The sequence below is a fragment of the Megascapheus bottae genome, chromosome 1 (assembly GCF_031878675.1).
Source record: "Megascapheus bottae isolate mThoBot1 chromosome 1, mThoBot2.hap1, whole genome shotgun sequence".
NCBI classification, from domain to species: domain Eukaryota; kingdom Metazoa; phylum Chordata; class Mammalia; order Rodentia; family Geomyidae; genus Megascapheus; species Megascapheus bottae.
The window spans coordinates 26,693,361-26,721,084 of record NC_143509.1 but is presented as its reverse complement, the minus strand read 5'-3'; the positions used below and the strand labels follow the sequence as shown (position 1 = coordinate 26,721,084).

The 27,724-nt window shown below is 48.8% G+C and overlaps 1 protein-coding gene across 2 annotated transcripts in view; it reads right to left on the bottom strand.

Annotated features, from left to right (window-relative positions):
* Nucleotides 1–22,059, bottom strand: part of Sbno2 (strawberry notch homolog 2) — a 68,677-nt gene extending 46,618 nt beyond the window's left edge. The window contains exon 1 of one of the 2 annotated variants that reach the window (XM_090339650.1): nt 21,964–22,059. The gene's annotated coding sequence lies outside the window, so the exon portion shown is untranslated. Of the gene's footprint in view, nt 1–20,567; nt 20,608–21,963 lie in introns of those variants that run through there. The other variant, XM_090339642.1, reaches the window with a different exon arrangement.
* Between the last annotated feature and the right edge of the window lie 5,665 nt (nt 22,060–27,724).

Here is a 27,724-nt window from a genome sequence, read left to right as displayed (position 1 = left end):
GAGTCTCACTGTAGTTATGCCCAGGCAGCTCTTCCTTCCTGTGGTTACTAAGCCTGTCTGGCCCTAAGTCCAGAAGGCTCCTGTGGATGTCCTGAGTAGCAGCTCCAGAGGCTTAGGCCTTATGCTGTCAGCCAACGTCAGATTCAAAGAGCTCTTAACCTGTATGAAGGTTCCAGACATAGCAAGAGAGACGCCATAATGGAAGGTATGTGATAAAACCAAGGTCCAGGCTGGGACTGTGGCTTAGAGGTAGAGCTACCCTTACCTAACATGCATGAAGCCCTGAATTCCGCAGTATCACATAAACAGAAAAATCCAGAAGTGACGCTGTGGCTCAAGTGGTACAGTACTAGCCTTGAGCAAAAGAAGCTCAGGACAGTGCACAGGCCCTGAGTTCAACCCCCAGGAGTGGCAAAAAAAAAAAAAAAAGTTCACCTGCACCAGTAGCTCATACCTGTAATTCTATCTACATAGGAGACTGACATATGAGGATCCCAGTTAGAAGCGAGCCCAAGCAAACAAATCCACGAGACTCTTATTTCCAATTAACCATCAAAAAACCAGAAGTAGAGGTATGGCTCCAATGGTAGAGTACCAGATTAAGGGAAAAAGCTACGGGACAATATCTAGGCCCCGAATTCAAGCCTCAATAGTACCTCTCCCCCTCCCCCGACACGGTGGGAACAGGGAACCCTAGTTAAATGCAGGTTGGGAGGTAAAATGACACAGCCCTTGGAAGACAGTCTAACAACAGTTCCTACAAAAATTAAACCAAGTTTCCATAAGACACAGCATTTCTACTCCCAGGCAGGTACCTGAGAGATGAAAATACACACTGATACAAAAACATCTCCACGGTATCCACAGCAGCACAATTCACAACTGCTACAGGAGGCAACAGTCCAAGAGCCATTGGACAAACGAGTGGATATACACAATATGTTCTGATCTCATACTGAAGAGACACCAGCCATGAACAGGTTAAGGCAAAACATGGAGGGGATCCTGAGGACATCATGCTAGTGAGAGAAACAAACATAAGAGGGTCCAAGTTTGTACCTCTATTGGCAGGAAACATCTAGAACAGGGTAATGGATTCACAGGTGCCAGGAGCTAGGGAAGGGATAAGGGTTGGCACTGCCTGCTTCTATTACCCAAATCCTCTGTGGGCTACCCTTATCAGGGCAGAGACCACTACTAGGAAAAGTTCCTCCTTCCTCAGGTCCCCCTTCAACAACAGTCACCCCGCCCAGTGTCCCAACTTTCTCAACTCCCTTGCTCCCCTCCCACCATTCTCTCAGGACCTACTGCCCCACCCCCACACCATCCCAGAGGCAGCTCAGTCCTGTCCACATGGACCATGCATAATAAAGGCAGGAAGTACATCAGATGGGAATCAGGGTGCAAAGAAATATCTCAAGATCCCCTCTACCTGGCAGCCTTAGTCAGGGAGACCTTGCCTTGGCCTCATAGCTCTACTGGAAGAATGGCCTGGTGAGAACATGCCCTGTTTGCAGCTGGTTTGTGTCATGCCAAAAGTGGGGGCTGGTCATAGGCTCTCATGTAGGCGGCACTACATGCTGGATCTTGCCTACTTTGGAGGAATGAGTGGCTTCCTCCTGGAGTCAAGTTTCCAAGTAAGCCATGGTAAAAATGGAAAGGAAAATAGGATACATGAACTAGGGGGACAATGCCTGGGGCAGTAGAATGCCAGAAGAGACCAGGGGCTGGTATCTCTTACTCCTTCCAATTTCAGCATGGAACTGGGTACCCACAGCAAGCCACAGGGTCTTACCCATTTCAACCACCCTCTGCCCAGCCTCTTAAACTTTCTGAACTGGCTGGCCAGACTCAGATGAGGTTGCTTGAACCTAGCTAGCTGAGATTCCCTCAAGCAGAAGCCCACAGTGAATACAGATATTGCTGTCCCTGAACTGGGGGAAGGCTACTGCTCATGTGGCCTAGGTGGTACCAGCAGAGTCTCATCCAAAATAGCTAAGAGAAAGTCAGGTGCTGGTAGCTCATGCCTGTAATCCTAGCTACTCAGGAGACTGAGATTTGAGTAATCCAGGTTCAAAGCCAGCCTGAAAAGTAAGTCTGTGAGACTCTTATCACCAGTGAACTACCAAAACTTACAAGTGGAGTTCTGGATCAAGTGGTACAGCACTAACCTTGAGCAAAAGAAGTTCAGGGATAGCATCTAGGCCCTGAGTTTAACCCCCAGGACTGGGGGATGGGGGGCTAAGAGAGGGAGGCAGCAGGCACCTGAGGACCTGCCACTTTGAAATCCTGCATGTCTCCCTCCTGGAGCAAGGTTGGCCCCTTCTGCAGGTAAAGATTGTAGGTGACGGATAAGATAATGGTGGCGTTCTGTATTCATGTTGTCACGCCATCCTCTCCCTGCACAGATGATATCATGCTATCTGATGAAGACACGTAGGGTCCTTGACAAAGCGCTGACCACAGAGCCTAAAGCCACACTCAGAAGCTTAAGTCTCAGCCAAGCACTGATGTAGCTCATGCCTATAATCCTGCTTCTGAACCCTGAAAGTGTCTGAAGCCCCTCCTTCCTTTTGTTTTGGTTTAGGATCTCTCTAGGGGTCTAGAAAGAGGTGGGGGAAAAACCAAAAGGGGCTGAGAGTTTGGTCTAGTGGTAGAATGCTTGCCTTGCATGCATGAAGACCCAGGTTTGATTCCTGGGTGCCACATAGAAAAAGCCAGAAGCCATGCTGTGGCTCAAGTAGTAGAGCTCTAGCCTTGAGAGAGCACAAGGACAGTGCTTGGGCTCTGAGTTCAAGCCCCAGGACAAGAAAGAAAGAGAAAGAAAAAAAGAGGCCAGGAGTCTGGCCTAGTGGTAAAGTGCTTGCCTAGCATTGCCAAAGACCCACATTCAATTCCTTGGTACCACATGCATAGAAAAAGCCAGAAGTACTGCTGTGGCTCAAGTGGTAGAACTCCAGCCTTAAGAAAGCTCAAGGGCAGTACTCGGGCCCTGAGTTAAAACCCTGAGCAGTTATAATCCTGATGACCAATGTATGCACAGGCATCATCTGATTTTTTTGGTATCCTTAGAGCCTAGTGATAACCCTTCAGCCACCTTCTCTGTGGTCTCCCTAGTGAGAGTAACTGTCTCATGTCCTGGGAGCTGCTGCCCACAGGAACCCAGCAGGGAATATCCTGGGAGGTGTGTCCAGGAGGTGTGTGATTCATCAGGGGCTTACCTTTTGGTCATGACCACAACTGGCTGGCCTCCACATAGTGCTCAAGATGGATGGCCACCCATCACCAGGCTCTTAAGGTGTCCAAAGCTACCTAGGAAGCAGCCCTGGGATGCTAGCACCCAGAAGACAGGGAGGGACTGGACGATTTCACAAGGCTCAGCCAATGTGGGGCAGAGAACCCCTGTGGATTCCTGACACCTGGCACGGCCCTAACTTGACTGGCCAGGATTATCTAGTGGGGAGGGCCATCTCTGTCCTATTTGGGCTTCAGGGACTTGACCCATGGACACAGAGCCTGAGCCTGGGGAACCTGGTCCTCTGTATAGCCAAGGATTTTGGAGAAGCCTCAAGAGCCTCAGCGAACCTGCAGAATTTGTGCCTAAAAAGACCTAATCAGGCAGGGATATAAACTGGAGAACTGTAAGAAATTTATCTGCTTATACACTGAGGTGACCCAACCTAGAAAGTCTCCAACTAAGAGATGAATAAGGGTAGGGGACCACAGCCTGCAGAATTGATGCTAACACAACTTCCTGACAGTAATCACAGCATACTAGGCCCTGTCCCACACATTCCTCATTGCAGGCTCCCACAGTTGGCTTTGGAGGGGCCTCATCTGCCTTTGTTTTTACTTATTTTTGTGCCAGTCCTAGAGCTTGAATTCAAGGCCTGGGTGCTGTCCCTGAGGTTTGTTGTTGTTGTTGTTATTGTTGTTTTTTCCCCTTAAGGCTAATGCTTTATCACTTGCTGATTAACTGGAGATAAGTCTCTCAGCCTTCCCTTCCAGTGTGGGTTTCCAATCATAATCCTCAGATCTCAGCCTCCTACTGAGTAGTTGGTACTGCAGACATAATTCCACAAAGAATTCTGTTCTTTGAGATGGAGTTAAGACCTTGCTAACATTTTTTAAAATCCAGGCTAGCTTCAAACTTCAAACTTCCTATCTCATCCTTCCAAGCAGTTGAGGTTACGGTGTTAACCACCCTACCCAGCATTCCTTTAAAAATAAACAAACAAAATGAGACCAAAAACAACAACAACAAAACAACTGTAATAAGACCAGGTGTCAGTACCTCATGCCTGTAATCCTAGCAATGTATAAGTTTAAGATCTGAGGATTTAGGTTCAAAGCCAGCCTGGGCTAGGAAATCAGAGAGGCTCTTATCTCCAACTAACCACCCAGAAAGCCAAAAGTGGAGGTGTGGCTCAAGTGGGAGAGCAGGAGGTTTGAGCAAAAAAGCTCAGGGACAGCACCTAGGCCCTGAGTACAGGCTCCAGGACTGGTACCCATAAATGTAAGTGTGGCTGAGCAAGTGCCCAGAACACCTACCTATGCCCCTGTCCACTCTCAGGGCCATGCATGTAGAAACCTGGGAACAGGGCCCACAGCAGCAATGCTCTGCTACCGATGCCAACCTTTTTTTTTTTTTTGGGGGGGGGGCTCTGTCCTGAGGCTTGAACTCTGGGCCTGAGCAATGTCCCTGAGCTCTTCAGCTCAAGGCTAGGGCTCTACCACTTGAGCCACAGCACTACTTCAAGCTTTCTGGTGGTTAATTAGACCTAAGAATCTCACAGACTTTCATGTCTGGGCTGGCTTTGACCCTCGATCCTCAGATCTCAGCCTCCTGAGTAGCTAGGATTACAGGCGTGAGCAACAGGTGCCAAGGTAGTCCATCATTTTATAGGACGTGGGGAGGAGTCATGCTCAGAATCTCTTGGGACCAGTTCTTAAGCAGCATATCAATCAGCAATTATCCCAAACAGAGGTTAATCTAATAAAATGATACAAGCTTGGAGGGCAGATAAGTGAGTTCTCAAGAGACTGCTAAATCCTCTCGGCGGGTTCCCTAAGAGACAGGCCTTCAAGTGAATCCTGCCTTTCCCAGAATATATAAACATGGACACTTATAGTTAGTCAGAACTAGAACATACTGAAAAGTATAAGGAAAAAAAGAGCGATCATTGTTAATTTCCTTCCTTTCTCTCCCTCTCCCCCCTTCTTCTCTCTCTCCCTCTCCCCCCTTTCTGCCAAGAAACCTGAGGACTGTCTTCGTTCCTCCCTACTACTCGTTGAAGGGTCCCAGGAAAAGAGTCACTGGTCTGGGGCCGGGAGTTTGGCCTAGGGGTTAAAGTGCTTGCCTAGCATGCATGAAGACCCGGGTTCGATTCCTCGGCACCACATACATAGAGAAAAGCCAGAAGTGCTGAGGCTCAAGTGGTAGAGCTCTAGCCTTGAGAAAGTCCAAGGACAGTGCTCAGGCCCTGAGCTCAAGCCCAGGACTAGCAAAAAAAAAAAGAGTCACTAGTCACCGGAGCCTCACCTGCATTTCTACCTGTTCCCTAGACAGTGCCAACTCGGGCCAGCACTTCAGCCTGACCATGAACCACGGCTGTTTGTGTGTCTTTCATACTTTTGGCTGGCAGAAGTTGTCAGACAGAAACTGTTACCCTTGAGGACTGTAAATCTTCACCTCATGAAGGAGGCCAGCCTGTAAACCACAGGCATGTGTGTCTGTAGCCTGCCAACCTTGTGCTGAAAACCCATGACCCTGTAAGACCATAGATCTGCATATATGGCCACCAAGTTCCTTTCTTGGCCTTTGGCCTCTCTGACTCTTCAAAGGCTCATCCTGGTCCTGGAAAAGGCCATGCTCTCAAGGAAGGGGACTAAGCTGAATTGAGGGATCCTGGGCCCTTGCTGAGCCCCACATCACAAATCCTAGGTCCAGGCCTCCAAAGGGACTGATACACATAGACCAGCTGCCCTATTCCTGCTACCAAGAGCCTAAGAGTATTGCCTATGGCACATCTGCCCCAGGTCCCGCTGGGCATCTTCTGCTTCCAGTAGCTGCCCATCACAAATATGGCTGTTAGAAACCACCTCCTTACCCTGTCCCTCTTTTCTTCTATGGCCTCATCTTTGCCCACTGTCCATACCAGCAGAGGCCATGTAGCCTAGCCAGTAGCTCTAGTAGCTCTGGTTCTATAGCAGGCACCTAACAGTGAGGGCCTGAGCACTGTCCTTTGGCTTTCCTCAAGGCTAATGTTCTACCACTTGAGCAACAGCACTACATCCAGCTTTTCTATGTATGTGGTACCAAGGAATCGAATCTGGGTCTTCTTGCATGCTAGACAAACACTCTACCACTAGGCTAAACTCCCAGCCAAGGGCCCCACTTCTTATATCACCTCTGGATACGCACAAGGATATGAGAGAACTCTGCTTGCTCTTCTTTCACCTTTGTGTGTATGTGCATGCTGTTTCTGGGGCTAGAACTCAGGTCCTAGGCATTATCCCTGAATTTTTGTGCTTAGGACTCTATTACTTGAGTCATACTTCCATTTCCAGGTGTTTTTGTGTTTAACTGGAGATAAGAGTCTCATGAACTTGTCAGGGAGTATGGCCTAGTGGCAGAGTGCTTGCCTGGAAATGCCCTGGGTTCCATTCCTCGGTACATAAATAGAAAAGGATAGAAGTGGTGCTGTGCCTCAAGTGATAGAGCACTAGTTTAGAGAAAGTCTAAACACACAGGATGGGAGTTTGGCCTAGTGGTGCTTGCCTAGCATGCACGAAGACCGGGGTTCAATTCCTTGGTACCACATACATAGAAAAAAGCTGGGAGTGATGCTGTGGCCCAAGTGGTAGAGCTCTAGCCCAAGGACGTTGCTCAGGCCGAGTTTAAGGCCCAAGACTGCCAAGAAAAAGAAAAGAAAGAGAGGGAGAGAGAGAATGCCCAAGAACAGTGCCCAGGCCCTGAGTTTTAGCCCTAGGACTGGCAAAAAAAAAAAAAAAAAAAAAAGTCTGCCCAGGCAGGATTCAAACCATGATCCTCAGATTTCAGCCTCCTGAGTAGCTAGGAGTACAGGTGTGAGCCATTAGCATTCAGCTTCCTCCTCCATCTTATAAATGAGGAGTCTTGATGCCCCAGTATCAACTTGGAACAAGACTCCCATCTCCAATCCTGATCTACCCTTTGTCTTGAGGGGTCAAACTTCTTCAGCCCCAAAGCCCATCCACCCATAAAGTAAACCTGGCAAATAAACCTGGTAAACAACAACAAAAAAAGTGTCATCACTCTGACACTCAACCAACCCCAGGGCTCTCCAAAGCTAACTCAAGCTTATCTGCCATACAGAGAAGCTAAAAGTCAAAGCTTTCACTGATCTCCTGACCTGAAAAGGCCCACAGATCAGTCAGTCACCTGCTGCACAATTGGGCCAGCCACCCTATCATGCTCAGTGTAAACACCAGCCACTGCTCCCACTATATCTAGAAACTGGGCCTGAGATGTAGGGAAGACTGACTACATCCTGCCTGGGGAGGTCACCTGTATGGACAGGGGCAGGGCTGGTACCGTATTGCCAGAATCAGCCCTGAGGGCTCAACTAGGCCAAGGTAGGGGATTGAGGAAGGACAGGAAACATTTGAAATGTCAGTTTCCATGGCCAGAGGGAGGGACACAGGAGTCAGAACCTCTTCTGACTCCTCATTGACTCACTGAAATGGTGTTCCGAGGTTCCTGTCCATTTGGTATCTTACTTAACCTGGACTTTTCACACATGCAGTTGGTTAAGATAAAGTCTTATTGGAGGAAAGTAGGCCCTAAAGCCAATGACTTAGGGGTTTTTGTGTGTGTGGTTTTTTTTGTTGTTTTGTTTTGTTTTTTTTGGTACCGGTCCTGATGCTTCAACTTAGGGCCTGGGTACTGTCCCTGAGCTTTTTGCTTAAGGCGAACACTCTACCACTTGAGCCACAGCTCTACTTCCAGTTTTTTTTTGGTGCTTAGTTGGGAGATACGAGTTTCAAGGAGGGTCCAGGAGTGTGGCCTAGTGGTAGCATGCTTGCCTAGCATGCATGAAACCCTCATTTAAATGCCTCAGTACCACATACACAGAATAGGCCAAAAATGGTGCTGTGGCTCAAGTGGTAGAGTGCTAGCCTTGAGGAATGCACAAGGACAGAGCTCAGGCTCTGAGTCCAGGACTGGGAAAGAAAAAAAAAAAAAAAAAAAGAGTCTCAAGGACTTTCCTATCCAGGCAGGTTTTGAACCAGGCTCCTCAGATCTCAGCCTCCTAAGTAGCTAGGATTATAGGCATAAGCCACTAGTGCCTGGCTTGACTTGGGTTCTACTTACACAAAGGAAATTTAAGAACAGTTAGAAATCTGGCTTTAGGGAAATGGAGGCAGAGCCTGGGATAGTAATGTATCCATGGATATCTGGAGCCTCAAGAAGCTGGCAGAGGGCCAGGAATGTGTCCTAGTGGTAGAGTGCTCACCTAGAATGCACAAATCCCTGGGTTAGATTCCTTGGTACTACATACACAGAAAAAGCCAGTGTGGTGCTGTGGCTCAAGTGGTAGAGCTCTAGACTTGAGAAAGCTCAAGGACAGTGCCCAGGCTCTGAGTTCAAGGCCTAGGACTGGCAAAAAGACGAAGGAGGAAGAGGAGAAGGAGGAGGAGGAGGAAAGGAGGGAAGGAGGGAGGAGGAGTGGAGAGGAAGTGGTGGTGGTGGTGGCGGCATCGGCCGGCAAAGCTGGGCCAGCCTCTACTTTCCTGCAGATAGAAGTGTGGCCCTGTAGACCTGGGCTCGGATTTTGAGTTCAAGGCCTGAGAAAAAGTATGTTTATAGCTACTAAGGGTAGGGTGCTGACATAGCAGCACTCCTGTATGGGTTAAAGCTTCAACTTAGCAGCCCTGATCCTTGGCCAACTCCTTGGGCATCCAATGATGCTCTAGGAGGGAAATGGCTCACAGCTGTGACCTTAGGTTTCCAGAGTCCCCTGTGGCTTGGATGCCAGCAGCAGGAAGAGGCCACCATGCCTGATTCTCATGCCTTCCCAGGGCACACTAACATATACACATATGAGGGCTGGGTATATGGACTAGTGGTAGAGTGCTTGCCTAGCATGCATGAAGCCCTCATTTCCATTCCTCAGTACCACATACACAGAAAAAGCCAGTAGTGGTGCTGTGGCTCAAGTGGTAGAGTGCAAACCAGAGAAAGCTCCAAGACAGTGCCCAGGCCCTTGGTTCAAGCCCCATGACTGGAAAAAAAAAAAAAACAAAACATATACATGCATGGGCTCAGGGAGCCCCAGGACCATGCCCTGGACCCTCAATTTCACAAGCAGGACAGGTAAGGGCACCTGTCCACTTGGCATGAGGACATAGTGACCATGGAGAAGTACAGGAAGTCAAGAGTCTTCGGTGTGGGTATATTTCTTGGGTTTCCAATTCTGCCCTTGGCCGCATAGGGGAGCTTGGGCCTGGCCCTGCTTCTGTGGTAAAGGGTGGCATGGCCTGTGGGGCCTTACAACCCACATGTTCCATGGGATTTTCCACAGGAAAGGGACAGAAGCAGCCCGTGCAGTGCCTGTAACTAACTGTAATCCCAGCTATTTAGAAGGCACAGATTGACTGTAGTCTGAGGCTAGCCTTAACAAAAAGTTAGAAAGACTTTCTCTCAACAAATAAGCTGAGTATAATAATGCTTGCCTGTGATCCCAGCTACACTGGAGACATCAGTAGAAAGATTGTGGTTGGAGGCCTCTTTAGGAAAAATACTTGACACCCTATCTAAAAAATAACCAAAGCCAAAAACGGCAGGGGCTAGGGCTCAAGTGATAAAGGGCCAGCTTAGCTAGTACAAAAATCTGAGTTCAATCCCTGTTGGCCCTCCCACAAAAAAGTTACATGGGCTAGATTTAGTTACATGGGCTAATGTACTCACTTCCAGGAAAATCTTGGGGAACAGACCTTTCTTGGGGTTACTTGAGCAGTGACAGCATGGAGCGTCCACACAGCTTCCTGATCTCCAATGAATTCCCCGCCCATGCCTTCCAAGGGGTAAAGGAGTAGAATGGGCAGGAAAGATTGTACCCAAGTGTAAGACAGCCAGCAGAAGGGAAGAACCCAGAATGAGAATCAGAACTTCTGGGCTTCTCTAGTCCTGCCTTCCTCAATAGGTCTCTGATCCATGGCCGCTCACTGGGATAGGGTGATATCCAGAAGGGAGAGGTTTGACCCTATCGCCATGAGGCAGGAAAACATACTACCCTGAGGCAAACCAGGGCACCTAGGGGCCTGGTGGACCTTCCAGCACCCCAGCCTCTCAGGAGCTAGCTATGACAGAAGTGGAATCCCTGTCTGTAACCTCCTATCTCCCCTTGCTATTGGGGAATCCACGGACAGTGATTAGGCTGGAACAACTTAGCTAATTTAAGGCCTAACCTAGCACAATCACAAAGCCAAATGAAGAGGGGGACAGTGAATAGACAAAGCCTTAGGGATGAAGATTTGTTTGTCATTGAGACCTGACCCCAGATGCAAGAGAAACCATCAGGAGAGGCTGAAGTATATAGGGTACAGCCATGTATCACAGTGCCTCTGAGGCCACTGCACCCAAAGAAATGGAGAACAGAGGCCCAGGGATAAGCCCAATGGAGAAAGACTTTTCTGTGCTCAGAAATACTGTGGATAGGACTGGGATTTTGGCCTAGTGGTAGAATACTTGCCTAGCACACACGAAGACCCAGGTTTGATTCCTTGGTACCACATACATAGAAAAAAGTTGGAAGTGGTTCTGTGGCTCAAGTGGTAGAGCTCTAGTCTTGAGAAAGCTCAAGGACCGTACTCGGGCCCTGAGTTCAAGCCAGGACTGGCAAAAAAAAAAAAAAAATACTATGGATAGTACCACCATCAAAATGAGAGCTGAACCAGGCAGTGGTGGCTCACACCTGTAATCCAAGCTACTTGGGAGTCTAAGATCTGAGGATTATGATTCAAAGACAGGAAAAGTTTGATGAAAACAAAAAAAAAGACAGCAGAAAACTTCTTAAGACTCTTATCTCTAACTAAAGGCAGGATTGGAGCTGCGACTCACGTGGTAGTGAAGTGTGCTAGTCTTTAGCAAAAATGCTCACAGACAGTACCCAGGCCCTAAATTCAAGCCCCAGAATGGGCCCATGCACATGTGTGGGCACACCCACAAACATGCCCCCCACCTACACACACACAAAGGGCTGAGAATGTGGTTTTCTGGTAGAGTGCTTACCCAGCATGCATGAAGCCCTGTGTTTGATTCCGCAGTAACACATAAACAGAAAAAGCTGAAAATGGGTTATGGCTCAAGTGGTAGCTAGCCTAGAGCAAAAAAGAAGCTCAGAGACAGTGCCCAGGGTCTGAGTTCAAGTCCCAAACTGGCCAAAAAAAAGTACGACTGGAGGAATAGCTCCAGTGGTAGAATACCAGCCTAACCTAGCAAGTACAAGGCCCTGAATTCAAACCATAGTATCAACATCAATACTTTAAAATAAATAAACTCTAAAATTCATATGAAAACAGAAACCTAAAAGTCATATGGAAACAAGAACCTGATTGGCAAAGGCAGTCAATCTAAGCAAAAAGAGCAACTCTGATGGTATAATACCAGACTTCAAAAAGAAGGGTTAGAGGTATGATTTCAGAAGTATAGCACTAGCCTTGAGCAACAAGACAACAAACTTGAGGCCCTGAGTTAAAGCCCAGGTACATATTGGAGCCATGAGTGTAAAAAGTGCCACAGGAGCTAAGGGTTAGGGGCATGGCTCAAGCAAGTAACAGAGAACCTGCGCAGAAAGTACAATCCCTGAGTTCCAATCTCAGTAATATAATGAAAGGGCAAAAGATATAATGATAGTGAAAAGAGAAGAGAGCTCTTTACTGTACACAATGGCCACATACACATAGGCATATCCACGTGTCCAGAATGACGAAAGTTCCAATCCTACAATTGATGTCATACAAGATACAGAGCTGCCAGATACTGGTGGCACATACCTGTAATCCTAGCTACTCAAGAGGCTGAGACATAAGGATCCAGGGTTCAAAGCCAGCCCAGGCAGGAAATCTGTAAGATGCTTAGCTTCAATTAACCACAGGAAAACTGAGAGTAGTGCTGTGGCTTAAAGTGGTACAGTGCTAGCCTTGAGTAAAAGAGCTTAGAGACAGCATCCAGGATCTGATTTCAAGCCCAATAATGGACAAAAAAAAAAAAAAAAAGACTGGGCCAGTCATGCACGAAGACCCAGGTTCGATTCCTTGGTACCACATACATAGAAGAAAAAAAAATGACGCACAGAGCTTATGGGGATTCAGGGTCTCAATCCTGGCTCATGCTCCATTCATTCCCAGGTATGATTCAGTCTTCCCAAAAGAAAGAGAGCTGAAAGTTTCTTCACAGTAATGGAAATCTACCCATCTCTGGCTAGGCATGGAGCTCGGGCAGCTGCCTTTGTTAGTCTTTGCGTGTGGAAGAGAGGAGGGGGCCCATAGGGCTTGATCTCAGCCTGGTGCTGTACCTGAGCTCTTCAGCTCAAGGCTACCACCCTACCCTTGAGCCAAGCCCCACTTCCCATTTTCTAGAAGTTCATTGGAGATAAGAGTCTCAGCCCTTTTGTGCCTGGGCTGGCTTTGAACTTTGATCCTCAGATCTCAGCCTCTTGACTAGTTATGTTTACAGGCATGAACCACCGCTTTTGTGTGTGGGGGGGGGGTTGTGGGGCTTGAACTCTGGGCCTGGGTACCTACCCCTTGAGCTATAGCACCAGTATAGCACTAGTATAGTTTACTAGTGGTTCACTGGAGATAAGCATTTCATGAACTTTAGTGCCAGAGTTGGCTTTGAACCACGATCCTCAGACCTAAGCCTCCTGAGTAGCTAGAATTATAGGAGTGAGCCACCGGTGCCCAGTGGTTTTGTTTTAAGTCTGAGGGACTCCAACTTGGTTGGTATCTGCTACTTTCGCTCTTTGCCTAGTGCTTTTACAACTGAGCCATGCCTCCAATTCCCTTTTGGTGTGTTTTGTTTTGTTTTGCCAGTCCTGGGCTTGAGCTCAGGGCCTGAGCACTGTCCTTGGACTTTCTCAAGGCTAGAGCTCTACCACTTGTGCCTCAGCACCACTTTCAGCTTTTTTCTCTATATGTGGTACCACGGGATCGCACCCGGATCTTCGTGCATGCTCGGCAAGCACTCTACCACTGGGCCAAATTCCCGGCCCTTTTTGGTGTTTTTGTTTTGTTTTGTTTTTTGTAGTTGTAGGGCTTGAACTCAGGACCTGGCACTGTCCCTGGGCCTCTTTGTGCTCAAGGCTAGTGCTCTATCACTTGAACCACAGTGCCATTTCCAGTTTTTGAGCAGTTAATAGGAGATAAGAGTCTCACAGAGACTTTTCTTCCCTGGGCTGGCTTCAAACTAAGATCCTCAGATCTCAGCCTCCTGAGCAACTAGTATTACAGGCATGAGCCACCTACACCTAGCGTTTTTTGTTGGTGTTTTGGACCTCTGTCCAGCAGTGGTTACACACCTTCTAAGCAGGTGTATTGTTTTGGAAAGTGCCTGCTTAGATCTAGTGTTTACATGTAGTCTTTAAAAGCTTCTGACAAACTAGGCGCTGATGGCTCACATCTATAATCCTAGATACTCCGGAGGTGAGATCTGAGAATTGTAGTTTGAATCCAGCCTGGTCAGTCTGAAAGACTCTTATCTCTAACCACCCAGAAAAGGCAGAAGTAAAGCTATGGCTCAAATGGTAGGGAGTTATCCTTGAGTGAAAGAAGCTCAGGGATAACATTCAGACCTTGAGTTCAAGCCCCAGGATGCCCCCCTCACAAAAGAAGCCATGCTTTTGACTGAGTAGGTTTGGGGGGGTCTCCTCTCACTCCCAGGTCTTCTCCTGAGTGGATGTTGAGCCAAGATCCACTCTCCACTGCTTCCTGGTCCTTCAAAATCAAAATGCCCTTGTCTGTCCAAGGTCCTCAAAGAAGGGACTCTCTGACACTTACTGCCATCTCTACTAGAGGACTGCAACAGGACAGCGGCTGGAGCTGACCCAGCTGTACTGCACTGGTCTCGGGAAATGACCCCAGTAGTCATCATTGTCCTCAGGCTAGCCTTGGTGCCAAGAGCATTACAAATGACCTTCATCTCAGCCAGAAGGGCATTAAAGATCTGGAGGGGGAAGGTTGGCTCTGGCTTGGGGATGGACTACAGGGCCACAGACCTAGACCTAGAATGAGGTATCCAGGCATCTGTCTTAGACCCCTGTGCTTCCTGCTGACAGCACCATCACCAGAAACCTCTACCCATCTCTGGAAACAGGAGAAACCCTAGGCTTCAGTGAAGCCTGGTCTTTTCTCTTTGCTATGATAAATGATCACAACTGTGGCAGCCTGAACCACACAGTAATACCTATATTGTTCTTGGCAGATTGGTGTCTCCTTCCCCATGGAGCCCACAGGGCAAAATTAAGATTGGGTGACCTGGGCTCTAGGTTCTCAAGGGCTTCTACCTTTGTGCTGTTGTGAGTGGGTAGGCCTCAAAGTCCTGGGGATATATCTTCCATCTTTAGAGCTGCAAGAAACATGTCAATTCCTTACACTCAGAGTTTCTTCATGCCTATGGGTGGATGTTTCGGCCTCAAAGGACAGGTGGGATGCCATGGACCACTGATACTCCAGGACTTGGGAGGGAGGGTCCACCCAATACCCTTAATTGGATCCCTTCTTCAAAGGCACCACATCTATAGGCCCAATGGATGGGGATGAGGGCCTCTATGCTGACCCCAGAGCATAAGCACCACACAGTACCAGACCTGAAATCTGTTGGGGACTGGACACAAGTATCTCAACAGAGACATGTCAACGCCCAGTCGGATCACAGAATTCCTGGAGCACAGTGATGGGTGCTAGGGGACAAGGTCCTAAGGCATTTAGAGGCCCCAGAGCATTATCCCCTGAGGTAACCCATCCCAACCCTCTGAAGAGGCGACATACCTGGGGAGCTGGCAGGTGAGGATGCCCTGAAGAGCACAAGAGGGGGCAATGTAAGGAGGCAGCAAAGACTCCATAAGGCAAGAATGTGGCTCAGATTTCTGGATTAACTGGTTTTTCAGGAGAAACTAAGGGTCTAGATTTGCAGATGGCAGTCAGTCCCTGGCTGTTCAAAAGGGGTGATAACAGCTACCACAAGACCAGGCACCTGAAATGTCAGGATTGTGGTTTGAAGCCAACACTGAGCAGGAAAGCTCATGAAACTGAAGAGCTGTAGCTAAAAATGAAGAGCCAAAGCTGAGAAGCTATTGCTAGTCCAAATCCATCTTGTTAGAACTACCTCCATCTTGCAGACAGCTAGATGATTTCTCCTAACCCTTCTCGGAAGGATTACAAAGTACCTTAAGCTATTCCCTCAGAGACTTAGTGGAGACACCTGGAATTTGTCCCTGAGTCAGCAGCTGTGCTTCACAACTGTTTACAGTTAATAAAGCAGATAAGGGATTAAGGAGTCCATCAATGTAAGGGTTAATTAACTATAATATTGTGAAAATGGAAATTCTCCAAACTTGTTTGTTCTGTACTATAAAAACTGTGCTGACTCTGTGCTCGGGGCCTCCAAGCTTCTCTGACTTCCATGGGCGCAGGGGACCAAGCTTGAGCTTGCTAATAAACGGCTCTTTGCAGCTTGCATTGATCGTGGTCTCTGGTGGTCTTTCAGGGGGATCTCAAACTTAGGGTACAACAAAACTGTTACCTACAGTTAACCAAGACCCAGAAATGGAACTATGACTCAAGTAGTGGGGTACTAGCCATGAGCAAAAAAACTCAGGGACAGCCTGAAGCCAGTGGCTCACATCTACTCAGGAGGCTGAGATTTAAGAATTGCGGTTCAAAGCCAGCCTGGGCACTAAAGTCAATGAGACTCTTCAATTAATCACCAGAAAACCATAAACAGCACTGTGACTTGAGCAGAAGAGCTCAGGGACAGCACCCAGGCTTCAGGCCCCATGACCCACAAAATAACAATAACAACAATAACAATAAAAAACCTTAGAGACAGCACCCAGACCCTAAGTCAAGGCCCAGGACCAGCACAACAAACAAACAAACAAACAAACAAACGAATGAATGAATTCTACCATATCCAGCCCACCCAGTTACTACAAAGCTACTCGGGCCACCATCTGAAACACACCCAATGCCATCCCTGAGAGCCCCCAACCTCCTGGCTAGCACCCCTATGCCTACTGCTTTCCTCATCCTCAAGTGAGAACCTATTCAGGCCAGGCCAGGGTGGCAGAGAACTCAGGTGTTCACTATTGCCAGGACAGAGAATACTGACTGCTGAAACAGCACTAATATCCTGCCACCCTCCAAATCCCTGCTTAGCTCCATTTACCCCTAAACTGTGTTCATTACCATGAAGCCCCAGTCCTTATGCAACATGGAAGCCAGCAGTGAACATGAGCTGAACCCTACCTGCTTCTCCCAGACCATGATTAGGGCACTGCAGTCAGTCTCATGGCCAAGACAAGTGCTAACCAGAGAAGCAAGCCATCCCTCAGTTTACCTGCCATGCAGAGGGAAAGGTCTCTGGCTCCAGGTTGGACAGATGACAGTAGGTAGCTGGCTGGGCGCTCCCTGTGCCTGAACCACGACGCTGCACATGGACTTTCTCCCTGATTCAACAGCACCCAGGGTAGCCCAGCCTGGCCGCCCCACCCCAGTGTGGTGAGTCAGCTCCATGGAGTTTGCTGCCTGCTACACATTCTGGGCTCAGCCTAGTCCATGGCCTTTGGCCTGGCAGGGGTGGGGGACTCCCAGGAAATGTTAAATGGCCTTCTACTGCCACACGTCACTTTCAAAATGCAGCGGGTTTTGGGTAGAAAGCTGATGTCACCTCTTTCAGTTTCACTTAGGAATGGGACAGGCCAGTCTTGAAGGAGGGACCTCACATTTGGTCTGAGACCCCCTGCTCTGATTGTGAGGGTGAGAGTGGGGGTAGTTACAGCAAGTCTCTAGGTCTTCCCCAGAAGGCCATGGCTCTTGAATCCTGGGTGTAGGTTCATGAGATCTGGTGAAAGGTGATATCCACAGGTGACCTAAAACAGTGATGGACCTCAAGTTGTCCAGAGACATGGGGGTCTACTCCAACCTCCTCCTGTACTCCAAGTACCACAGAAGAGTCAAGTAAATGCCACCCCACTGAACTATCTCCCCAGGTCATACAACAGATAGGGCCTCCTAGCTGTTCCCAGAGCGTCAGCAGCAGTACCAGCACTGGGGGTCCAGTGGGCACTTATCTATACTAACACACTGGACCTTTTCCTGTGGCGACCTCTGCAGGTATAGCCATGGCCTCATGAGGAGGCTAGGACTTAGAACTTGTCATCAGGAAAAGAGAGACCTCAGGAAGTCCACAGGAGAGCCAGGGCAGGGCACATGCCTTGCTCAGGATGAACTTTCAGAGAGAAGTCACTGCATGGACATCGCAGCAGGGCCACCAGATGTCCTCTGCCACCACCCCTGCATCTACACACAGCCCAAAGATGCCCCTTCAGCAGAAATCCAAATCCACTCAGAGCACTTCCTGTTTGAAGTTTGCTGAGTCTTAGAAAGAAGCTTCTAGGACAGAATTGGGCTTGCTAAGAGACTGGGGCTAGAGGCAGCACCACTCCTGCTCTCCCCTTGGGATCCCAGGATAAGCATTCAAGGTAGGAGCTGGCTATACAGGTTCAGGCTTATGGCCTGTTCTCAACCCTGTATATTTTACCATTTCAACAAGTGGGCTTTGGAAGGGCCAGACAAAGGTGTGATCCACACACTAAAAAGTCAACTATAGCTAGGTGCTGGTGGCTCATGCCTGTAATCCTAGCTTCTTAGGACACTGAGATCTGAGGATTGCAGTTTGAAGCCAGCTTAGACACGAAAATAATTTTTTCTTTTCCCTTCCTTCCTTTCTTTTCCTTTTGGCCAATTCTGGGGCTTAAACTCAGGGCCTGAGCACTGCCCCTGAGCTTCGTTTGCTGAAGGCTAGTACTCTACCACTTGAGCCACTTCTGGCTTTTTCTGTTTATGTGGTACTGAAGAATCGAACCCAGAGCATCTTGCATGTGAGGCAAGCACTCTACTACTAAGCCACATTCCCAACATTCCCAGCCTATCTGTCAGATAGGCTCTTTTTGTTTGTTTGTTTTGCTACTCCTGGGGCTTGAACTCAGGAACTAGGCACTGTCTATGAACATCTTTTGCTCAAGGCTAGCATTCTGCCACTTGAGCCACAGAACCACTTCTGGTTTTTTTTCTGTATAGTTAAGCATCAAAAAGAAAAGAAAAGAAAAAAGGCAGAGTGGGGCTGTCACTTAGGTAGAGAACTAGCCTTAAGGGAAAAAAAATCTTAAGAGACAACACCTAAGCCCTAGGTTCAAGGATAGGCAAAACAAAACAAAACAAACAGTAGAAGGAAGAGGAGGAGGGGGGAAAAATCACATGTGAAGATTATACAATTCAGTATCCATATATTCTAAGTAATACATCACCCAAAAGGAAGCCCTATGAGCAGCCACCCAGTCCCCTCCCCAGCCTCTACAACACAGTACCCTGTGTCTGGATTTAACAACTCTACATGTTTCCTACAAATGAAGTGCCACACTGAGGGGCTTATTATATCTAAATTTGCTACCAGGCACCATGTTTTCCAAGTGCAACCAGAGCACTATAGATAAACACTGATCTAATCTTTTCCTCTTGACCAAGCATAATTTCAATAATACTAAACTCCAGGGTCCAGCAAGCCCAGGGCACATAAATAATGGGCACCCAAAAACCCAGTCTCTTGTGGAATTCTGGTTCTGCCCTCACCTAAGCCCCAGCCCCAGGGGCAGGTGACTATACTTTCCACAAAGCAAGGTGACCCAAAGAGAAAGCAGTCACCATAGGTAGTGACCCTGAGAAAGGCCACTCTTCATCCTTAGCCACCTAGGCCACAGAAGCAGGACTACCTTTCAGGGCGTGATAATTCAGGTCCGGGGGGCGGGGGGCAGAATGAAGGCCTCCACCCATACAGTCAGTTAGGAGCAGGGGTAGCTAAGACCAGAGGGTCTAGGTGACCTCAACCTCAGGTTGCACACAGTGGTTGGCCACACCCTAGCTCTCCTCATGTCTCACCACACAGCACTCAGTTGTGGAAAGTTGCTGGAACTGCTCTAAGCCTGCCCGTGATGATAAATTGTACACACACGTTCAAGGGCAACATACATGCTTACACAACACACATACACACACACACAAGCAACTGTGCACACATGTGCATTTGAGGTATATACACACTACACTGACTCCTTAGCATCAGTCTACACACACAAAATGTGCATGCATGCAGCTATGTGTGCGTGTGCACACACACACACATGCCTCACAAATCCTGGGGCAATGGGAGGGGGACCTCCTCCGCATACTCCACTGTATTAGCCTCCCCACATGTTGACAATTTCAGATTATATCACGCCTCCAATCATGGAAAAGTAGCCCATCCCGCCCTTGATGAGGGGCCCCTGGGGAAGGTGACTAGGACCGGGCCCCTTTTCCTACACAGTCGCCTCTTTATTCTCTCCCTGGGTTAGCATTTCCTGCCAGACTTGCTGGAGGGGTGTCTGTGACATAGCTGGAACTGGAGCCAGTCCTGAGCTGCTCACACCCACCTGGGGGTGCAGGGACAAGCCTCTAGGCTATGGCTAACACTGGCCAGGCATAGGCTCCTTGGGCCTCAGTTTCCCACAAGGCTGGAAGAACACAGGATAGTTCTCCTGTATTCCTACCCCCATCTACTCCATGCAGACTTGCCCAGATTCCAAAGCTGACACAGGGCCCCTGGAAACAGGTCCCTTGTCTGGGCCCCTAGAGCTTACCACACCCTGTCTGCCACAGCCCTTCTCACTGCTGCTCTAGGCAGGTGTGAGCAGAGCCAAGGGTCTACAGGGATCAAAGCACCCTCCCCCAACTCTAATTATACTCACCCTACCAGGAGGCTCCAGACCACCCCCTGCTTTCCTCAGTCCCACCTAACAGGTCTAGATCCCACAAAGGGCCTTTAAAGGCACCACTGAGAAGCAGGTGCCCCACCTTTGGGGGCCCTCCCTTGGGAAAATCCAGGGTGAAGACAAACAGGAAGCCAGTGATCAAGAGGGTTCTTGGGAAGAGAGAGTCAGCAAGGCCTCTGATGGGATCTAGCCCCCTGACATAGTAAAGCTAAGCATGGGCAGCACAGCCCCCTGGGTCAGGGAGAGGGCAGGAAAGTCAGGGCCAGGGTCTAGCTACAGGCTGGCAGGAAGGACTTGGCTTGGACAGTTCACTGTCAATTTTTTGAAGCCCAAAGGCAATGTCCCTTGGGACTTCTCTGGAATCTCCATACCCCTCATAGGCAACAGGGCCCTTTTGTCCTTTATCTGCTCATCTGTGGGTTCCACAGCCCTTTCTAAGTTCCCACAGAGAGCTGACCCCACCTACACACCAGGCTCCAGGACCAGATACCTCACCTGACAGTAGATTCACTGATAGCAGGTCCTCAGCTGGACAACCCAACATTGATCCCTTTCACCACACTAGAAAATACGGTCCTCTGAACTGTCAGCAAGCACCAACACAGGCACTCACCACTCACAGGATACAACAGATGGCACCAAATGTCCCCAGGCAGGAAGGACGTTCCCATTCCACAGCGGGTGGACCCACAGACATTCCGGGAAGCAGAGCCAGGGAATGCCCCGTCACAGGGTTTAAGGACTTAGGTTGGTTTGGGTTTTTTGTTTTTAATTTTCCAAATGTTAATGACTTCATCTAGGGAAACAACCCAGTTCCCTGTCTTTAGAGTCATGGAGACTCTGGCTGACTCTTCATCTCATACCCCAATCTTAGCTGAGCCTCATTTCCAGGCATTGAAGTGGTGGGCTAGACCCACCAAGGAAGCCCTCCCTGGTCTGATCCACCCAGCTCAGTCTCTGTCTGTTGCTCTCCCATGGCAATCCTTGAAGGCCCAGTTTCCACCAAACCCCTGCCACACTCCTATCCTGTAGGCAGTGAAGACAGCACAGGCCTGGTTAACACCGATGAGTTCTCACCAATCTGGGGGACTCACTGCCTCCAGAAACTCAGTGACAGCTCTGTTCCTCCTGTAGGGCTGAGGAAAGTAGAATCCCACCGAAGACAGGACCCTAGAGAAGGGCTTTACACCAGGCCAAGGCCAAGAAGAAGACAACAAGACCCCAAGAAGCCTGAGGTCAAAGATCATAAAAAAAAAAAAAAAGATTAGGGGTTACTAGAGCAAAAGATACGTGGAGTCTGCACTCCCTTCCCTGAGAGAGATCAGAGAATAACAGAAAAACAAACCAGAACAGAACAAAAATCTCTGGGTCTCGGGGAGGCAGGCTCTAGATGCGGTCAAAGGTAAAAGAATACAGGCTGGGGGGAGCTGAGGGGTCGCGGGGAAGGCCGAGCTCAACCGGGAGAAGGAAGGGTTGCAGCACCGGGAATCTAGGCAGAGGGGAGGTCAAAGTTCACTCCTAGAATTAGGGTCCCGGCGGAGAGTGAGGAGGGGGTCGCGAGGAGGGCAGGGTCAGAGTTCACCGCCGAGGAGGGGAGGGCAAGAGGGAAGGGTCAAAGTTGGCGGCGGGGGGCGGGGGTCGCATGGGGGAGGAGCCGGAGCTTGCGGAGGGCGGGGCGGGCGGGGGGGGGTCTCCGTCGCGTTCGCCTCAGCCGCGCTCGCCCCCGCCGCGCGGTCCCGGAACCCCCCCCATGCTGAGACGCCGGAACCCGACTCGGGGACGCGGCCGGCGACGGGGTGCTCAAGGCCCACGGGAAGCAAAGCGCGCCGGAGCCTGACAGCGGGGGAGGTTCTCACAAAGCTGGGGTGGAGGTCGCAGCCGGTCGCCTCACCTCGTTCCCGGTTGCGGCCGGGGACGAAACCCGCGGCGCCTCAGTTGTTCCGAGCCTCTCGGCAGCCGCCGCTCACTTCCGGGTTTCGGCCGCCATCTTGGGGGCCCCGCGCACTTCCGGTTATGGCGCGGGGCGGGGCCTCCCGGGGGCGGGGCCTCCCGGGGGCGGGGCTTGCGCGAGCTTGGGTACTCTTGCTGCCTGCTGCACACCCTGTGGCTTCGCCCTCAGCCTCAGTTTCCTTCTCTGCCCCACGCAGATGAACTTCGCCCTACTTTGCAGTATGATTCCGCTTCTCCTTCACCAAGCCTCTCTCTCCATGCCTTTGTATATTCACTCTGACACCAGACCAGCTAACCTAGCTTCCCCTTGCATCCTTGCCTGCTCTCACTATGATAGAGGCCCTTACACTTGGTGAAATACAGTCCTGAGGCTCCCCAACGTGATGACACACATAAAGGTCCTGTAATACCCAGGGGCCGTCCCAAGGATCCCTTCGGACATGGCCGTTGGACTTCTGGGCCCCTCGCCCCCAAAAACTTGCAACCACCCAACGCAAACCGTCAGGATTTGCCTTATTGTAAGGTAGAGAGTGGAACTCTGTTAAGGTAGGTGCCTCAGGGCAATGTTCTGTGCTCCAGCACATTAGACCCAGTGGGGTGGGCAGGACCAGTTCAGGCAGATCCAGTGTGGGAGGAGCCAGCCCTCCCCAACTGAGTGTTTGGTATGACCACATTACCTGGAACTATCAGCCAGAGAAGTTTCCTGCTCCTGTCTCAATCTCTGAATTAGCCTTTTGTGTGTTAGGGTGGGGGGAGTGGGAGGGGGGTGCCAGTATTGATGCAGGCCTAGGCACTGCCCCTTAGTTTTTTGCTCAAGGCTGGTGCTCTGCCACTTGAGCACAGCCTCACCACTAGTTTTTTTCCTGAATAATAATGAGAGTCTCATAGGCTTCTGCCTGGGCTGGCTTCCAAAGGCAATACATCTCAACCTCCTGAGTAGCTAGGATTACAGCATGAGCCCCTGGTGCTGGCTCTGAATTGGACTTTACTTAACATCTGTAAGTTTGTTTATTCAATGAACTCTTTTAGATACTGCTCTATATCTGACCTTGGCCTGAGAAAGGCCAATGCCCTGGAGAAGACACTGGTTCATTCTCCTGCCCTCAGGAAGCCCTCTGTCTAGATGTGAAAGAGCCAGTACCAGAAGGAAACAGAAGACCTTACAAAAGGAAATGTACTCTGCCGGGAGTTTGGCCTAGTGGTTAAAGTGCTTGCCTAGCATGCATGAAGACCCGGGTTCGATTCCTCGGTACCACATACATAGACAAAAAGCTGGAAGTGGTGCTGAGGCTCAAGTGGTAGAGCTCTAGCCTTGAGAAAGTCCAAGGACAGTGCTCAGGCCCTGAGCCCAAGCCCAAGACTGGCAAAAAAAAAAAAAAAAAAAAAAAAGGAAATGTACTCATTACCTGACTAATGTAATTGTAATCCCTCTGTACATCACTTCCATAATAACAATAAAGTAAATTAATATAAAAGGAAAAAAAAAAGGCCAGCCAGGAGCATGACCTAGTGGTATAATGCTTGCCTGGCATTCATGAAGCCCTGGGTTCAATTCCTCAGTACCACATAAAAAGAAAAAACCAGAAGTGGTGCTGTGGCTGAAGTGGTAGAGTGCTAGCCTGGAGAAAGCCCAAGAGACAGTGCCCAGGCCCTGAGTTCAAGTTCCAGGACTGGCAAAAAAAAAAAAGAGAGAGAGAAAAGAAAGCCAGGTGCAGTGGCTCTTGTCTGGGAGGAGGCTGATATCTGAGGGTCAGGGTTCAAAGCCAGCCTGGGCACTAAAGAAAGTGAGATTCTTATCTCCAATTAACCACTAGAAAACAGGAAGTGGCACTGGAGATGAGTTGCATAGACGTTCCTGTTTGGTCTGGCTTTGGATCTGGGATCATGATCCTCAAATGTCAGCCTCCTGAATAACTAGGATTATAGACATGAACCACCAGTGACCAGCACCATTCCTTCCTTCTTTTCTTTTTTTTCCTTTCTTCCTTCCTTTCTTCCTTCCCTCCCTCCTTCCTTTGGGATTTGTTGTTGTCAGTCCTGGGGCTTGAATTCAGGGCCTGAGCACTGTCCTTGGGTTTTCTCAAGGCTAGTGCTCTACCACTTGAGCCACAGCATCACTTCCAGCTTTTTCTATGTATGTGGTACTGAGGAATCAAACTTGAGTCTTCCTGAATGCTAGGCAAGTGCTCTACCACTAGGCTAAACTCCCAGCCCCTTTCCTTCCTTTCTTTTTTCTTTCACAGTGCTGGGAATTGAACCCAAGGACTTATACATACTGTGTTGAAACTCATTTTGAAAGTTAATGAAAAGCAGTTACATCCAGCTTTGCTTTTTTTTTCCCCCACATCCATTTGGACATTGCGTTTGTAATTTCCTCCCACACAAACTGAGCCACACAATTTTCAAGGTTCCATGAGAAATGAAAACATCGGCCCCTTACACAAAGCAGTCCCCTGGCGTTGAGCCCCTATAACCAAAGTACCACAACTAGTTAAGTTGGAATCTCACACTCTTTCATAGTCAGCCCACTTCCCCTGGTGACCCTCTCAGTTAAGGTGCCCAGTTTTGCCTTCGTTTCTTAGAGGAGAAAAGTGAGGTACAGAAAGCTCTCAGAGCTGGTTCTGAATCACTAACAAGATAAAGAAAGGTGTGAACTCAACTCCTGCCATGTCATGTCTGCCTCAGAAAACATCAAGGTAATTTTGCCTGAAATGGAGGCAGTTTTCCTGGGCCAGGGTAGAGCTTACCATCTCAGACTCAACAAGAGCCTGCCAAATCAGTGGATGTCTAGAGAATTAGTCAGATATGGGGATTTCCAAGGAATCACAAGAGGTGGCCTTTGAGAGAACAGGAGGGACTCAGCAGTGAGGGTTGCCCCTGCTGCCAGGACTGAATGGTCTGTAGAACAAGAGTTGGTGTGTGTGTGTGTGTGTGTGTGTGTGTGTGTGTAATTTTGGGGCTTAAACTCTGGGCCTGAGCTTGGTTCCTGAGCTTTTGCGCTCAAAGCCAGCAATCTACCACTTGAGCTACAGCTCTACTTCTAGATTTTTGATAGTTAATTGGAGATAAGAGGCTCAAGGCCTTTCCTGACCTGGCTGGTTTCCCACAACTACTCTGACTTGCTGTGTGATCTCAGGAAAGTAAGTTAATCTTTCTGTGCCTCCATTTCCCCACCTACAAAACAATAGAGGGACTGAAAGAAGATGGGGTAGCTACCTTCTAGATTGTTAAAACCATCATATTGGCAGTGTGTTGGGAGCCAGAGTGGAATCAAACTGTACCTTGATTTGCATCAGACAATGGCTTTATTGTCGTATTGTTTTCTGGCCTTATTCTGTTTAAATGACCTGAGATTTACCATATGAATGTAACACCTGGAAGTTCCCTGGGTCTCAAGAAGGGATATAAGCCTGGAGTTGAGAATAAACGGGGCTGCAGTCTTTACCTGGGCTGCAGACCTCCCGGACCCCATGTGTTTGTCTCTCTTCTATTTTTTCTAGTCCCTGCCCCCTATTTCTGGAACCCCAATTTGCTGCAGGTAGGCCCCGGCAGCAGTGCCATGATTACTATGACTGCAGTGTTGGAAGTGGAATCCAGGCCCCTGAACATGATAGGCAAGGCTCTGCAACTGAGCTAGATCCTGAGCCTAGATGGCACCTTGTATTCATCTATTATAAATATTTCCAGGTGAGATTCCAGATCTTTACCCAGCTAAGTCCAAGGTGTCAGATAAGCACATGCTCAGTGAGATAATAATAAGGATGAAGGCCCTCAGACAGGGGTTTTCAATGATGCCAATAGACAGGGGTAAGCTGGGAGCCTCTTCCAGTTGCAGAAGTGGGGTGGGACAGTATGTACCATCTGGCAGATGTACTAAGGCCCCTCTTGTGTGTCCCCCCGCTTCCTCCCCCCATAAAAAGGGCTCTCAGCCTCCTAACTTCAGTCTAGACTCAGGCCAAGGGCCTGCAAAAGTGGAGGAGCCAGTGACTTACACATATAATCATAGCTATTCAGGAGGTTGAGATCTGAGAATCAGGATTCAAAGTTAGCCCAGAGGAAAGTCTGTCAGAACTCCTTTTCCAATTAACCATGGAAAGGCTGGACTGGATTTGTGGCTCAAGTGTAAAGCATCAGCCATGAGAAAATTTAAAAAACAAACAAAAAACAAGCAAGAGCTTGAAGCTTACGTTCAAGCCCCAGTACCAGAATACATGCACGCACGCACACGCACCACTACCCATGGCATCTTTAGAGAAGCCATCCTTTCCCAAGCCTTCTCTTAGCTCCCAGAGCCTGCTCTTGGAGAAACCTCTGATATTCTTCTAAACTCTTGACAGGAAGTCTAATTGCCACATCACACAATACCAGACTCCCAATTTAAGCTCAAGCTCAGATACAGTGCCTACAATTTGTAGGCTACTCTTTTTTTATTTTTTGCCAGTCCTGAGGCTTGAACTCAGGGCTTAGAAGCCGTTTCTGATCCTCTTTGCGTTCAAGGCTAGGGCTGGGAATGTGGCTTCGTGGTAGAATGCTTACAGCTTTTTTGTGTTTATGTGTTACTGAAGAATCAAACCCGGGGCTTCATGTATGCTAAGCAAGCCCTCTACTTCTAAGCCATATTCCCTGAGCTTCTTTTATTCAAGGCTAGCACTCTATCACTTGAGTCACAGTTCCACTTCCAGCCTTTTTTTTTTTTTTGATCAGTCACGGGGCCTGGGGCTTGAACTCAGGACCTGAGCTCTTTTGCTCAAGGCTAGCTCTCTACCACTTTGAGTTCCAGTGTCACTTCTGGCTTTCTGGTGATTAATTGGGGATACGAGTTTCACAGAGGAGGGGCCAGGAGTTTAGCCTAGTGGTAGAGTGCTTGCCTAGCATGCACGAAGACCGGGGTTCAATTCCTTGGTACCACATACATAGAAAAAAAGCTGGAAGTGGTGCTGAGGCTCAAGTGGTAGAGCTCTAGCCTTGAGAAAGTCCAAGGACAGTGCTCAGGCCCTGAGCTCAAGCCCAGGACTGGCAAAAAAAAAAAAAAAAAAAGTCTCACAGAGGGGTTGGGAGTTTGGCCTAGTGGTAGAGTGCTTGCCTAGCATGCAAGAAGACATGGGCTCTATTCCTCAGTACCACATACATAGAAAAAGCCAGAAATGGCACTGCAGTTCAATTGTTAGAGCTGTTACCTTGAGAAAGCCCAAGGACAGTATTCAGGACCCAAGTTCAAGCCCCAAGACTGACAGAAAAAAAATTCTCACAGAATTTTCTGGCCAGGCTGGTTTTAAACTATGATCCTCAAATCTCAGTCTCCTAAGTAGCTAGGATTATGAGTGTGAGCTACTGGTGCCTTGTTATATTTTTGTAATTTATTGGAGATAGGAGTCTCACTGACTTTCCTATATGAGCTGGTTTTGAATTTTGATACTCCCATCTCAGCCTCCCGAGTATTAAGATTATGGTTATGAGCTACCAATGCCCAAGTTTGTTTTTTGTTTTTTGTTTTTTTTTTTTGCCAGTCCTGGGGCAAACTCAGGGCCTGAGCACTGTCTGTAGGCTTTCTCAAGGCTGGAGCTCTACCACTTGAGCAACAGCACCACTTCCAGCTTTTTCTGTGTCCGTGGTACTGAGGAATTGAGCCTAGGTCTTTGTGCATGTTAGGCAGGCACTCTACCACTAGGCCAAACTCTTGGCCCAGTGCCCAGTTTTGTAGG